The sequence below is a fragment of the Sapajus apella genome, unplaced genomic scaffold (assembly GCF_009761245.1).
Source record: "Sapajus apella isolate SASKATOON/1434 unplaced genomic scaffold, GSC_monkey_1.0 scaffold27, whole genome shotgun sequence".
Classification (NCBI taxonomy): Eukaryota; Metazoa; Chordata; class Mammalia; order Primates; family Cebidae; genus Sapajus; species Sapajus apella.
Genome location: NW_022436967.1, coordinates 17,977,256 through 17,992,912, shown reverse-complemented (window position 1 = coordinate 17,992,912; position 15,657 = coordinate 17,977,256). Strand labels below are relative to the sequence as shown.

The following is a 15,657-nucleotide window of genomic DNA, read 5'->3' as shown; positions in this document are numbered from 1 at the left end:
TGACTATGGTTGTTAATGTATGGAATTTGTTTCAAGAGAGAATATAGGCTAAATAGCAAATAAGATATGAATGCTTTTGACAATTTAATGGGTGCTAAACTTATATACAATAGGTCATTGTGTAAAACCTAAATAGTTTGAAAGTGTATCTTTAATCTGTTGAGGGGGACATCATGGACATCCATTGGCATGGATGCCTCAGAGTAATGGCATGTGCTGGATGGTCCAGGAACCTATGTAAGGATGCATTTTTTCTGTCTTTAATTTTTCTGTCTTTAAACACAAAAATAGCATATTACTCAGGAGGGCCTCTTTCCTCTGAAAACATGTAAATTTTGGTTTGGTCAGGATATATTCTGATCTGAGCACAGGAAGGGCATAGACAAGTGCTTCTCAAACCTTTATGTGCACACAAATCACTGTTTTCCCATTAAAATGCAGATTCTGGTTCAACAGGTCTGGGATAAGTCCCTGAGAGTGGTCCTTTCTAATGGACTCCCAGGAGATGTTGATGCCGCTAGTTCACGGACTGCACTTGGATAGCCAGGTGATGGGTCTGTCTCTTCCAATCTCGTGATTCTCATGTATTTTTATTTTGAAACTCCAAAAATATGAAGACCTATCATCTGGTAGTAGCAGCACTAGGATTTTCATCTCTAGAATTTTGATTGTTAGAACTTTCTGATCTTTAATTGTCATTTACTACCAAGTTTTAATATTTTAAACCTCTATTTAGGAGAAGTATGAACGAAATAGGCATTGCTCATATCCTTTTTCTTTAAGGACCATTATTATATCCATACTATTTCAGTTTTCTCTTTCGTCTACCTTCTTTTTTTTATTATTTTTTTTATTTTTGAGGCAGAGTCTTGCTCTGTTACCCAGAATGGAATATAGTGGTGCAATTATGGCTCACTGCAGCCTTGACCTCCCAGGCTCAAGCAATCCTCCCACTTCCACCACCTAAGTAGCTGCAACTACAGGCACATGTCACCATGTCTGGCTCATTTTTTTGGTTTTGGAGAGATGGGGTTTTGATTGGTTGCCCAGGTTGGTTTGGAACTCCTGGCCTCAAGCGATCCTCATGCCTTAGTCTTCCAAAATGCTGGGATTACAGGTATGAGCCACCGTGCCCAGCCTATCTTTTTTACATTACAAAAAAAAGCTTATTCCCTCAAGTAGTTTGTGTTTATCATAAAGCGCAATAATGAATCAGTGGACTACTCAGGAGCTGGTGACAAGATTCAAAATTACACCAAAGTTTCTAGTTGTTCATATACTTAATAGAGTTTGCAAAACTCTACTAATAAATAAAATGAGATTAAGAAGAAATCATTTATTACTACTATAGAATAATGAATTGCATAGAGTAAAAAAGTGATGCTTCATTCTGTGGGCCTAATCCCACATTTACCCAAGTATTTGATGGTCCGGAAGCTTCAAATTCTCTTTCATCCTTACACTCAAGGTCCCCAGCAGTTCTTTTGATGGGTCAGCACTAAATCCTAAGTATTTATTATTAAAGGATAATAAATACTTTGTGGTGACCTCTAGTGCCAAAGCACAAGACATCCCCAAAATAGTAATTTAAAAAAAACTATAATAAAGCTAACATAATCCACAGATAGATTAATGAATATTTCCTTGCTCTGGAAATATTATTTCAAGAAAAAAGGGGAAGGGCACACAAGTATGCAGTTAACTTGTTTTTGTAAAAGAAAGTAACTTAAAAGTTACCATCTTTATTTATTATATGTATTTATTCAACCAGCCCTCTTATAAAATCTAAGGCCCCCCAAAACAAAAACACCTCTGGAAAGATTAGAAAATATTCTCCAAAGACAATGGTTCCTGACAAGTAATTTGAGGGCTTGTTTGGAGGTTCTAGCAGGGGAGCATAACTACTTGTATACTTTTGACCAAAGACCAGTCCTCCACCATCGGGGATGGTTGTCCTCTTTGACACAGCACGCAGCTTTGGCAGGGACATACGTGGAGCAGGGAGGGAGGAAGGGGACAACCACCTAGCCAGCCAGATCAGCCGAATCAAGCCTGGTGATCAAAGGGGTGACAGATGTCGCAGCCAGATTGCCCTCACATCCACAATCTAGCAATTTGGAGAAAGAATAGTTAATATCATTTCCTTTTCTTTCTCTCTCTGTCTCTTCTTTCCTAGCTCATAGCTCAATGTCTCAGGTGAACTCTTCCCATGTCTGACTTTCTGGTCAATTCGGGATTGAGTTTTTCTCCAAACACCTGAATGTACTTTTTGGTCTGTTCTTTACTGCCCCCTGCCCCTCAATTATTATGTAATTTTTATTATTTATTTATTCATGCACTTAGTCATTTATTCAAGTTCTGAAACACTTGAATAAATGACTAAATGCATGAATAAATAAATAAATACATGAATTTAAAGGCTGCCAAAGCAAAATAGAAAAAGATCACTCAACTTAAAGTAAGATCTGAGTCGAAGATCTGAGTTGAAGAAGTCCTGATTAAACCATGATCGGCTTTGGTACTTTGAGTGAGTCTCTTAATCCCCTTCAATCTCAATTACCTCATCTACAAAATGGAGATAATTATTCCCAGGATTGTTATGAGATTAAATGAAATAATTGATATGAATGTTCTTTTAAATTTAAAAAGGTTCTATTTATCTTCAAGTAGTGTAAGCCCGTTTCACAAACTAGGTGCAACATTTTATTCGGCAGCAAAAAACATGTCTTGACTTGCTCTTAAAACAGAGATATGTAAAGGAGTTTCAGCATCAGATTATTCCGTCTTTATTTACCTAACCTATCAGGTAAAAAGACTAGTACCGTAATTCAATTAGAGATTGACTAGAAGCACAGGGTAAAGGTCAAGATGTTGCATTTAAAAAAAAAAATCACAAAATAATAGTATACTCTTAATATGCAGTTATCCTTCATACATCTCATCTGAGGACATCAACATTGTTTAATAAATAAAGCCAGATCAACACTAGTTCAAATCGGGCTTTTTAGGCATTAGATCTAGCAAAGGATTTAAGATGCATGTGTTGAGATCAGAGCACTGAGGATCAGGATGAGTTCCTGGGATGTTCTGCATTATTATTTCTGGATTAAGAGATGATTAAAGAAAATAACACTTTCAAAAGGCAAACGACACAGACAGACCCCACAGTCGTTTTCAATGAAGAGTTTATAGCAAATTGTGATGAAATAATATCAGCATGACAAACCACAAGCACTGACACAATATGGGAATTCAGACCCACAATTATGTAATCCTTTTCCCCCCAAGGAAGTAAGATACACAGTTAGGTGTGGTTTTTCTTCTTCTCCTGTTTTTTCAAGGGAAGCACAGAGGAAAAAGCTGCAGCTGGCGAGTGTCACGGTCAACAACATTCAGTGATCATTACACAAGATAGAGTCTACCAAGAGAAAAAGAGGTCTCTAAACTGCCTGATTGTTGTCATTGCTTTGTAAGTGTGGATAAACTTTAAATGTGGATTTTTTTTTAAAAAGTACACACTGAATTTGGTGGCTGGAGTGTTAATATGAGTATCTGAACAAATACTTCCACTGTCTAACTTATTTTTCTTATTAAATTTTAAAGGGTTTTAAACTTTTCAAGCTTTGGAATATCTTTTCTTATATATGTCTACAAGCGCTCTCATTTCTCTGAAATGTACAATTTCATCGAATTTTTAAAAAATAAACTTAAAAATAATTTTAAAAATCTTAGAACTGATCTAACTTCAACTCTTGCCTTTCAAGAATGCCACACAATTAACATTATAATAGAATAACTTGATAGGTAAATCACTACTAATTGCTATTAATTTCACGAGGGATCCTGAAGCTTATTGATTTTTTAGTGATTGCAGCAACCATACATATTGGAATATGTTTTAATATCATGAGTTATGTATCTCTAATAAACTTCTAAGTTATTTTTCTAATCCCAAATTTTCTTATTGGACTCTATTTACAGAAGAAAATATGTTTTATTATTTCCTTTTTTTGAATAACTTGTCACCAAGGTATGTGAAAGGCTTTGTCGGTTACACACATGTGCTCACACACACACACACACACACACACACAAAGACAGAAAAAGAGAGAGACAGAGAGTGAGAGAAAGAGGAGAGAAATTAAACTCAACAAATCGCATATCTTAGAACACTGTAATATCCAGATTTGAATGACTGGGTTAGTAGGACTAACTAAAAGGAGGGCTGAAAAGAGAAAATTTGCCTTCAAGAGATGATTTCAGGCTATAAGTAGACTTAATAAAGCAAATTGATAATGTAATTTACCTTTTATGACTGGAGGAGTCTCTGTGCCAACGGTGGTTGGGGGTGTGGGGGAGTAGGGGAGGTTTACATCAGAACCTGTCATGTTCAGAGATTGATGTTCCACTTCACTTTCAATGATTTCCCCTATTAAAACAGACTTTAACCTTCTGGAAGGAGAGATATGCGGATTATTTATCACTGTTAGCCCTTTGTGCCATTTAGAGCTAGTGTTTTTACTCTCAAAGGTAAGTTTTCTGCTTTACCTGAAATAATCATTTATATATGAAAAAGTTTAGTTTCCCCTTTAAAAATTCCCTAAGAAGTTAACTATTACCAAAAACAAACAGTGAGTGCATAGATAGTCTACAATTATGGTTGTGTGGATTTACGTTAAGTAAGTGGTCTTCTGAATAATTAAATTGTAAAACAATTCTAAGCAAATTGTCTGGAAAAATTAAATTGACAACTAATCTCAGCTTAAGTTTTTAAACATTTTCATCAATTTTGCTTCTAAAACCAAAGAGTTACAACTTTATTTAAAAAGTTTCTGTGATTGCAGTTAAGTCTCTTCACTAAAACTGAATGTGAGATTTATCAGGAGTAGGAGGGTTACTGTGAGGGTTAAGGAAAGTGATGGATGTGGAGGTACCTTGTAAACAACAAGGGTTATACAAAGATAATAGCATTATTAATAAATAGAATCTCTTCCACTTCCACTGTAAAATTCCATGCATGGAAACAATTTTAACACTAGTTAATAACTGACAATATGACTGAGAAATAATATAATTTCAAAAGAAAACTTCAAAATTTAACACACTATACATGAAAAATGTTGACTAGAACTTTTTTTTTTGAGACAGAGTCTCACTTTGTCACTCAGGCTGGGGTGCAGTGGCACCATCTTGGCTCACTGCAACCTCTGCCTTCTGGGTTGGAGCAATTCTGCCTCAGCCTCCTGAGTAGCTAGGATTATAGAGGTGCACCCCCACGCCCAGCTAACTGTTGTATTTTTCGTAGAGCCAGGGTTTCGCCATGTTGGCCAGGCTGGTCTTGAATCCTGACCTCAGGTGATGTACATACTCGGCCTCCCAGAGTGCTGGGATTACAGGCGTGAGGCACCCCGTGCCCAGCTGTATAGAACTTTTTAAACTCTCAGATTACTGAAAGTCCCAGAACATAATGGGGCACATCTATTTATTCATAACAGAGGAATTATCAAATAAGTCTACAAGTTATTGAGAATCGTATTGAAAACAGTGACTAGTTTGAGAGCTCTTTGAGCTATTTGCTCACTTCTTTTCAATGCCTCTCACTCAGTAATGTGTTGTCTGCACTGAGGTCTCCGAATCTCTTAGAATTGTGATTTCAAAAAAAATACGTGTGTGTGGGTTTGTGTGTGTGTGTCTGTATACACACATAATACATTAAAAAAAACTTAAAAGCACTCTATACTGGGACGAGTATCATAGATAATTATAGTAGATATAATTATACATTTCAAATAGTTTTCTGGTTAATTTCAGGTGTTTTGTAAATGGCTGATTATAATGTCACTATTACTATTATTTTTAGAAACGGGGTATCAGTATGTTGCCCAGGCTGGACTGCAGTGGCTATGCACAAGGGAGATCATTATGTGCTATAGCCTCAAACTCCTGGGCTCAAGTCGTCCTCCTGCCTCAGCCTCCTCAGTGGCTGGGACTATAATTGTGCCACTGCACCTAGCAGAATATCATTATTTTTATCTCGCATTATTTTTGCTTCATACACTCTGTCACCTCTGCCATTCTTTATTGTTCCATGACCATCTGATATCCCGAGTAAGAGTGATTTTGTTGATTTATACAGTATTAACTAATATTCACAAAACTTGATTTCATTCTTTACAGATAAAAGTGACTATAAATAGATCTTCTGGTATTTGCTTCTTACACCATGATGCAATCTGTGCTCCTCAATAAGGCAAAGAGGGCACCCCCTTTTAGAGACCTCTGCTTTACAAGGTTGACACTATCAGAAGCTGAATATCTGTTCAGTAAGATTTTAGAGGCAATGGGCAACCTCTACTTCACTGTAATTAAAAGACAAGTTTTTAAATGCGAATATTCACTGAGCCTAACCTTGCAAAGATAATTTCAAATGTCCTTTTCTAATTCCTGGACAGCTTCTGATAGTGTCAACCTTGTAAAGCAGAGGTCTCTAAATGGGGGTGTCCTCTTTGCCTCAGTGTGGGGCACAAATTGCCTCATTATGGTGTAAGAAGGAAATACCAGAAGATCTATTTATAGTCACTTTTATCTGTAAAAAATGAAATACACATACACATACATATATATATTTATAAAATTACCCTTCTCTAAAATTTTGTCTTAAGCCATCTGGCTTCATCCAGTTATTAAAATATCTTTGCAAAATAGTAGCTGATATCAGCTTACCCATGTCCCATTGCAGAGATATTTTCATATTTATAGGGGACACTGGAAAAAATAAATTACTGTAAAAGTTTTGAAAAACTGTATTTTTTCAGATACGTTTTGATATGCTGAGAGGCCTTGGGAGCAGGGTGGCTTCCCTGGTACCTCTAAGGCCATCTCTCACTCTCATGTAACCCACCTGTCAGTTCTAGTATGAATCCTGCTATTGTGATCATTAGAGTGTTAAATGTTCATCTCTCATTTAAGAGGCAGTTTTCTTTTTCCATAAAAAGTAACATATTTTCATAACACCCACATAACTGACAATACCAGAGACTCGGGGAGGCACAGAGATTAATGACTGCTGTTTTTCCCCAGTTTACTAGGTGTCTTAGCTAGCACTGCAGTTTCTGATCTCTGCCCCACTGCTGGCAACAAATCTCTCTTCAATTACAAGATCCAGTGACTTATGAATCAATCTAAATTTGAAGCTTTTGATAATGAATTTTAGTGAATGCTGGAATTTAACGTAAAATTACAACAGCTATTGAGGGTGATCAACATATACATAATATTTAGACCTATATCATATATATATATATGCACACACACTAGTGTATCATTATGGGTAAGCATGTATTTATCATGTGCTTTTAAATGTATTTTTTAAAGAAGATAAGTCAAATGAATAAAGTGATTTTATGTTTGTGTGGGTTTTTTATAGGTCTGATAATTCTATCAGAAATGCATTTTATTATGGAATAAAATGCATAGTGTTGTGCCACAGGCTCAGTATCCCTATGACTTGCACTCAAAAGAGTCATCAAAGCCATCTCTGAGGTGTATATGGATTACTATGCTTTACTTTTCACTACAACATAATATAAATTAAAACCATCGACACACCAGAAAGCACCATACACTGGCAGCAGCTGAACTGGAGAACGTAATCTTAAATAAATCAATCAGGCCCTTTTATTCTACTTTTTCTCTCTTAAACACAGTATTTTCAAGTAAGTACCACAACACTACCCCCAACTGTCTGCCAACAGTTTGTCTGCCAACTATCAGGGCAGAGCATTGTCAGTCTTGCATATACCAATTTGTTCATAGTTCCTACATTATAATTTTTAAAAACAGTCATGATGATTTCAAGAACAAGATACCACACTTTACAGGTCTCATCAGGAGTTCAAATCTTAGTGCTTATTTTAGAAAATATTAATTTCAGTCTCCTATTTTTATCTACATCTGTGTACATAAGGACATTGCCTAAGAAGACAAGATACGGTGATTTTCAGTTGTTGATAAAACACATATTTGGATATAGTCCATATTTTTGGCTATGCTTTTAGACTGTGGAATATATGTTCTCAGAGCACACAGCTGGAAGAAGAGGGTGTTTGCCTTGATTTCCTCTTAGAGAGAAGAAACACTGACAGAAACTTGTACAGTCTCCATTTACTTCAGCTGGTCACTACTATTTGTGACATTAGCTGAAATCATTCGTTAGAAAGCAAACGTCCATGCATGTTGCGAACTTTTATAATTTGGTTTTTATATTTAAAAGTCTCCACGCTGTGGAGGCAGTGTCTAAGAGTTCCGTTCAAATAAGTTGACTTCCAGTCATGCATAATCACATTTTTATTGAGTACTCTCCATACTTTATATAACCTTATCTTTACTCCTAAAAAGGTTTTCTTTTAAATATAGAAAGACAGAAAATTATTATTATTTTTGAGACAGAGTCTTGCTCTGTCGCCCAGGCTGGAGTGCAATGGCATGATCTCGGCTCACTGCAACCTCCGCCTCCCGGGTTCAAGCAATTCCCTACCTCAGCCTCCTGAGTAGCTGAGATTAGAGGCACATGCCACCGTGCCCGGCTAATTTTTGTATTTTTAGTAGATATGGGGTTCCATCATCTTGGCCAGGCTAATCTTGAACTCTTGACCTCATGATCCATCCGCCTCAGCCTCCCAAAGTGCTGGGATTACAAGTGTGAGCCACCGCACATGCCGACAGCAAATTATTTTAAAAGAAAAATTAAAAGAGACATTTGATAAATTATACATTCATGCTACCTCTAGCCATATTCTTTTTGCAAGAAAATATTCATTTCAGAGTTTTCATAAGTGAGACTAAAAATAAATACTTCAGATAAATATATAAAATATTAACTGTGTTATGTTCAAATTTGCTACAGAAAAAATTAACAAGTGAAAATCAAGACCTGTTAACTAACTTACTAAAATAAATCAGTTTCCAAAGGATATGGAAATTATTGATAGAATAATGACATATAATCTTGGAAGTTTCTACGCCTTTCTTATAAACTTGAGGTTTGTGGACTTTAAAGTAAGTTTAAATCAAAGTAAACTCAGTGAGTTCCTTGAAAAAAAATGGCATTTTAATAGGGCCCAATATGCAGTTGTCCTATGGCCAAATTTGTCTCTTTATCCCAATGCAAAAAATCTAGAGAAACATTTTGCTAGTTTGCTTTTACACCACATTGATCAAATTCTTCACCCTTAATTTTTAAAATCAAAACAAGCAACACGTTTTTTAAAAAAATTGGGGGAATTAATGGTATATGTTACATGCTTTCCATATATTTCAAAAGAGTAAAATTCATGTCTTTGTTGGTTTGCAGTTTTTAGTAAAGGACCAGAAGGAAGGGGAACGTGTGGATGTTGCGTCTTTGGGTTACGTGTTTAGGAAGGGAGCAGCCAAGGATGCACCTGCTTTTAGCACTGGCTTAGGCACTGGAACAGCACATGTCAGATGTCATCTCAGAAGAGGCAAGAAATACGTGAAATGCACACAACCAAGGAAACATAGACTTAATGCTGAAATGGTATGATTCCAAACAAAGACATAACTGAGTTTATGGTCAACATACCACCATGTGATACAATAAAATATTAGCATTCTTGTTTTTCCATCACACACTACGTGATTATTTTTTAACAACAGCAGCAAAGTATTTACTTTTTTTTCTAGGAGGAAATTAACATGGAAGCATGACTAAGTGTCATGTAATTTTACATTTGTAATATGGTGGAAAGATATAGCAAAATTTATCCTAACTTCAGGGAATAAAATGCAAAGTATTTTTAAATAGAGTATTTAAATATTGGAGGACTTTGATTTTAAAATCAGCTTTCAAAGCAAAGATTTCGTGTGGTTTACTATTTACTATCAACTATGCTGTGGCTTCTAATAAATGATTATGAGCCTACAGGGGAAGAATAAGTTATGTTCTTTAGAATAATCATTCTAAAATAAACAATTAGAAGTTCTAGAAATTATTTCAGGGTCAAATGAATTAGTTTATCCTTGCCTTTGACCAGTACAGATGACTATGGGACATAATTTCTTCCAAGTGATTAGCTGATGGCAACTGACCCTGGCAAGGTTCAGTTGCTACTGTAGGTGTATGGCTCCCCAAAGCAAGACCTGACAAGAAGGCAGGGCGCCAAAAAGTGAGAAAGAGAGCACTGTTTGGTCACTATCAACCATCTTATCATGGAGAAACTAAGGAACGGAGATTTAAAAAATTTTAATTAGTGCATATGATGTGGAATTCACACTCTGTTCCTATGCTCTCCGTTGATTCAGACATCACTATTCCATTTCCAATATCTACTCATCCATCATACCACCAAAACACTATGTCCTAACAACGACAACAAAAACACGATCAGATTTAAAGTAAAAATTCTGACCTCTAGATAGGCTGAAAAGAACTGCTATAAAACAAATAAAGGAAGATAACAGATAGACTTTATTTCCACCTTTCTCCCTCCTCTTCATGTAAATAATTTGTTAGAGTTTTAAAATACGTATTTCCCCTTCCTCAACAAAGTCTGGTCGATAAATCCAAGTGAGGAAACTAAAATCTGAAAAGACAAGGTTCATGCAGCCAACTGGAAAAGTCTCTACATTAAGTTGACAACTGACCCACTGTGGCTATTTCCAAGGTAGCATTCCATCGGCCTGGTATTGGCAATGTTGTGACAATAGTCTTTACTCTTTAACATTCATACTTTACCACATGAATGTTAAGCAGTCCCAGGACAAATAAAATGAGGGTGGGGGCTTCTCTTTTCCTTAGAAGGATATTTTTCAATTATATATTTTGTTACATCTTGAGAGATAAAAGCTGTATCTGCAAGGGATTAAAAGATGTTTTATATTCATGGTTTCATTTCTGCTGAAATAAATGCGTAATTTATACCACACATAATTCATAGCAATTTAGGCCTATTACAGAGTTCTAGCTTCTTTTTTATGATAGTTACTAATTAAAGCAGAGTGTTACTGCCACACTGAGCCTAAGTCTTTGACATACAGGCTTAATGAATAAAATGTCCTGACACAAAAATGAAAGCAATAATGCAGACAAGACTGCAAGCTGTTATGTTTCAAGTGTGTGGTAAAGATTAAGGGCTTTCACTGAAGTGATGAACTGTGCAGAGAAGGACCTTGTAATTTCTTTCTTTAAAGGAAGAAGTAAGTGAACTTTTAGAGAATCTGAAATAGTACTAATTTCTGTAACTCCTGGGCCCCTCATTCCCAGTTATCCTTCTCTCCCCTCCAAGAATTTAAACTCCTAAGAGTCATTTTTGAAGAATAAATGATGGGGCATTTTAATATAATCTTGAATATAGGTTTAGATTGAAAATGGGAATTGGGACCATAATTAATTATGTTGCCAAGTTTTTTAAACTTTAAGAAGACAGGTGGAGGCAAATGACATTTTATAAGAGTTCAACCTTCTAAAGGTTCACAGATTAAAACTTCGGTAAAACGACAGTATCTTTTTGACATCTGATTAATCCCATATGCAGAATGACTGAAGAATTAATATCGTTTTGATGTTTTCATTTTCTGAAACCACTGTAATAAGAGACCGACATAAACTCAAACCAAGTATAAACACAATCTTAGCGAGGGTTGTGGCCTTATTATCACTCTCAGCAATCAATAATGAATAATCATACCGATCGCCCTCACTACACTTGGAATACACATTTGGAATACAAATATTCCCTCTCGGATCCATCTATCACTTCTTTCAAGATAATAAAATAATTCAATCCCATCAAATCCTCAGCAGCCTCTCCCTCGAGAGGGATGTTTTATCTGTACTTCTGTAAGCCCAGGGAGGATTTTACTTGTTTGAAGGGGGCGGAGAATGGAGCGGGCTCCTATTTATTTCCATTGATGACTCCCCTGGTTCTCAAAGGCGTTCTGGGACCGGGTGGGAGGAGGAGAGGAGGAGGTGCGGAGATTCCCTCCGTCAGAAAAGAAAAAGGGTTCAGGAAGCGAGGCAGGAGGAGGAGGGGTGAAGGGGGGAATGAGAGGGTAGTATGTTTGGAGAGAGCAGCAACTAAATGAAAAAATAAATTCTTCTTCATCGACAGATGAAAAGCAAATTTATCAGCCCAACAAAGTTGCTTAAAAGATCTGTGTAAAAAAAAAAAATTTTTTTTAAGGAGTAAAAAGCATAACAACAACAAAACCCCGAACACATATCAGGTTCATTTCCCGCTCAAGGTCTTCGATTTAGGAAGCCATCCGTACCCAACAGCAAGAAATGGACAGCGCCCCGAAGGGGGCCGGTAGGGGAACCCCGACTTCGCTGGAGGGACAGCTCAGCGCCAGCGCAAGGGTGCCCGCGGCAAACTCCGAGGAGTTGGTGCGGGGCAGGTCCGGGGAACTGCGGGAGCTCTCACGCCTGGGCCTGGGATAGGGTGCGGGAAGGAAGGGAAACCGAGAGCGCACAATGCAACGAAACCACATCCAAAATTCAGCAGTTTGCAAAGTGCCACCAAGAAAACAGCTGGGACCTGGAATCACTCGTTCGGACTCCTGGGTTGTAGGGGCCGCGGCTATTCGGCTCAGGAAAAAAGGTAATGCGGCTGAGAGCGAACCCCAACTCACGCGCAGACTGGAGGAAGGCACGAAGCCGAGTCTCCGGGCTGGAGCGGGAGGGGGCGTCCCCTCGGTGGCCGCTCTGCTCTCTGCAAGAAAGTGTGAGCCGGTCCCAGGCCACCTCGCTCAACCAAGGAAGTTTAACGATGCTCGCCTACCACGCAGAGGACAAATGAGGAGCCAGAGCTGTTGAGGGACGGCCGAGTGAGGCAGCCGAGCTCCCGGCCCCGGCTGCCCAGCTCCCAGACGCCCTACGGTAACCGGCGCGCTGCCTGGACCTCTAGCTTTTCGCCCCCCACACACAAGCCCTCCGCAAAACCCACTCCGGCTGACTTTCCCTAGCGGAGGGCGGAGGGCATGAACCTGGAGAGGGAGGCAACAGCCCTCTTGGCAGGCGGGCAAAGTAAGTGTCCAGGCCAAGTCCGGGATAAAGGCTCCACGGCTCCCGGGACCCCACAATACCCCGAGCTCCCCTCCCAGGTCTTCCCCGCCCGTGCGCTATCTGTCCACCTCCTCTCGTCTCTCCGGGCCGCCTAGCTTGGAAAGCAGCTTAAAAAAAAAAAAAAAAGAAAGAAAGAAAGAAAAAGAAAAAACAAAAACAACAAACGAGGGAAACCTGCTCCTGCCCCTCATGTCCTCAGCTCCTACGGATAGGGCGCCCTCGAGAAGCTTGTTGGACCCTTACGATTTGGGGGCGCACGCCTCAAGCCCCCATCTCAGATGACCCTTCGGGTGTGACCCATCCTTGTGCTAGGTTTCGGGGTGGCGGGCTAAGGCGTCGGGGCTCTGGGACTTTGCTTTCCTCTCCCCACTTACCTTAAAAAGATCTGTTTGTTTTTCGTAGGGAAAAGAGGAAAAATCCCTCCCAGAGGTGTGGTGTGCGAAATAGTCCACGTCCCCAGACCCTGCCAAGATGCTTAGCACCAGTATTCAGGAACAAGGAGCCTGGAGGGCGGGGACGGAGGCAGATAAAAGAGAAAAATTCAATCCGATGAAGTGTCCCAACTTTGCGGTCGGCACAGCAAACTTTAAAGGCGGGCGAGGGCGGGCTGCGCGCGGCCGCCGAAGTTGCTGCGAAGTGGAGCGGGGAGCGGCGCGCGGCTGGGGAATCCCAGGGCAGAGCCGGGAAGCGGCGGGAGGTCCTTTTAAACGGCGGGGAGCGTGCGGGGGCCGGGCGGCTGGTGGATGCCGCAGCTACCAGCGGGGCTGGCGCTGGCGCTGGCTTCGCGGGCGGCCAGGAGCCGCACAGGCGCCTGGCTGGAGCGCCGCGCGGGGTGCGGAGAGAGCCGGGCGCACGGGGCGGCAGCGGCGCTGGCGGGCGCTCTGCTCAGTTAGCTCTGCTCCCTCGCGGCTCGAAGCGGGGTGTGTTTGTTCTCTCCCGAGTGTCACTGCTGAAGCCCTGAGTCTCTTCCCCTCCCAGCACTTACCCCTCCCGCCTCACCGCTGCCCGCTCGCCCCCTCCCTCCTCTGCCCGCCGCTTCCCCCTCCGTCCCTCCTCTCCCTCCCGCTGCGCGCCAGCGCGCGCTCACGCGCGCACACACACACACACACACACACGCACTCATACACTTACACACACACACACTCTCTCCCTCCTTTTCTCCTTGTCGTCCTCCCCCCCTCTTTCTCTCACACACACCACCCTGCTCAGCGACCCAGCGCTCCCCAAACGGGACCCTCGCAGGCGGCAACGCGAGGGACACCCTGCTGTCCTAACCTCTCCGCCACTCGGGGAGAATGAGGGAGGCCCACCGCACCCCCCGGGCGAAGCTGCAAAACCCAGGAGACGCGCACGCGGGACCATCGCACTGTCAAGGAGACTGGGGTGCACAATAGAGGAAAACTCTGGGGTTGATTTGGAGGCAGGGAGGGGGACCTGTTAAATCCAGAAGGTTGGTGGTTGGAGGCGGAAAGCAGAGTGTGCAAACTGTGCATTTACGTCCCACTTTTCACCCGAACGCCTGCGTACCACAGCCTTCACTCGGGGAGCGCTTCCCCCTTGGCGCAGACCGAGCCTCCTCCGGTTTGAAACTCAGCAGCTGTTTTAACAATTGAAAAGCGGCCCTACAGTACCAGTGAAACCGAGCAGTGTGTGTGAAGCCATTAAGGCTGACTAGGTAATTATGATAAGAAGTTACCTAATTAGCAACCTGGCCTGGGCTTAGGAAAACGAAGGAAAAAAAAAGTGCTGTATGATTTAGTAATCTCATTTTTGCAACTAAGAACCTGGTTTCCAGCAAACCTGGTTTTACATTATATAAATTGTAATAATATATATTATTTATTAAGATATAGTGTCAGTATTGAAAACACTAGATCTATTATTGCCACAATGAAATTAAGGTAGATAATATGGAAATCAGCCTTACCCCGGTCATATTAAGAACTGTGATCTTTTTTGTTAAATAGCTGGTCACAGAGGGTGGACCAATGCAGCTCCTAAAGTTTTGTGGCTCCTAGATGAAAATACTGCAGGAAATGGATTTATGAAACCGTTTATATGTCACAAAGTAGTTTTGTAAAATTTTTAAACCCTAAAAAGGACATTTGAGATCACTGTGCAAGCATATTTTTTTGCAGATGAAACAATGAGGTGGGAAAAGTCCTGTACTTAGGAGATGTGATCTAGAGCAGATCGCTGGGTCATTCATTAACAAAAACTTATGAAGTCCCTGCTATGTACAGGTTTGTCTATCTTAGATGCTGAGATTTAGAGGTGATGGTGCTGCCTTTAAGGAACTCACGGCCTGGTGGGGAGACAGAGGCATAAATGAAAATGTGATTAGCACTATAGTAAGTGCAGGTACTTGGTCCTGCCAGAGCGTGGAAAAAGAAAAAAGCTAATTCCCCTTTAGAAGCTTCTCTTGGTGGAGATTTCAGTGTAGGGTTCTGAAGGACAAAGAAGAAATACAGGGCCAACAAGGATGTGGTGGGAGGGGGAAAGGCATTCCACAAACAGAGGCAAGTGAAGAGGTTAAGTGTCAAAGTACATGGTGTGTCCTGGAAACTGGGAAACTA

At 40.4% G+C, this 15,657-nt stretch overlaps 1 protein-coding gene across 2 annotated transcripts in view; it reads right to left on the bottom strand.

The window, feature by feature from the left end:
• Positions 1-14,024, bottom strand: part of NDNF (neuron derived neurotrophic factor) — a 44,240-nt gene extending 30,216 nt beyond the window's left edge. Inside the window, exon 1 of one of the 2 annotated variants that reach the window (XM_032292417.1) lies at positions 13,456-14,024. The gene's annotated coding sequence lies outside the window, so the exon portion shown is untranslated. Of the gene's footprint in view, positions 1-12,648; positions 12,717-13,455 lie in introns of those variants that run through there. The other variant, XM_032292418.1, reaches the window with a different exon arrangement.
• Between the last annotated feature and the right edge of the window lie 1,633 nt (positions 14,025-15,657).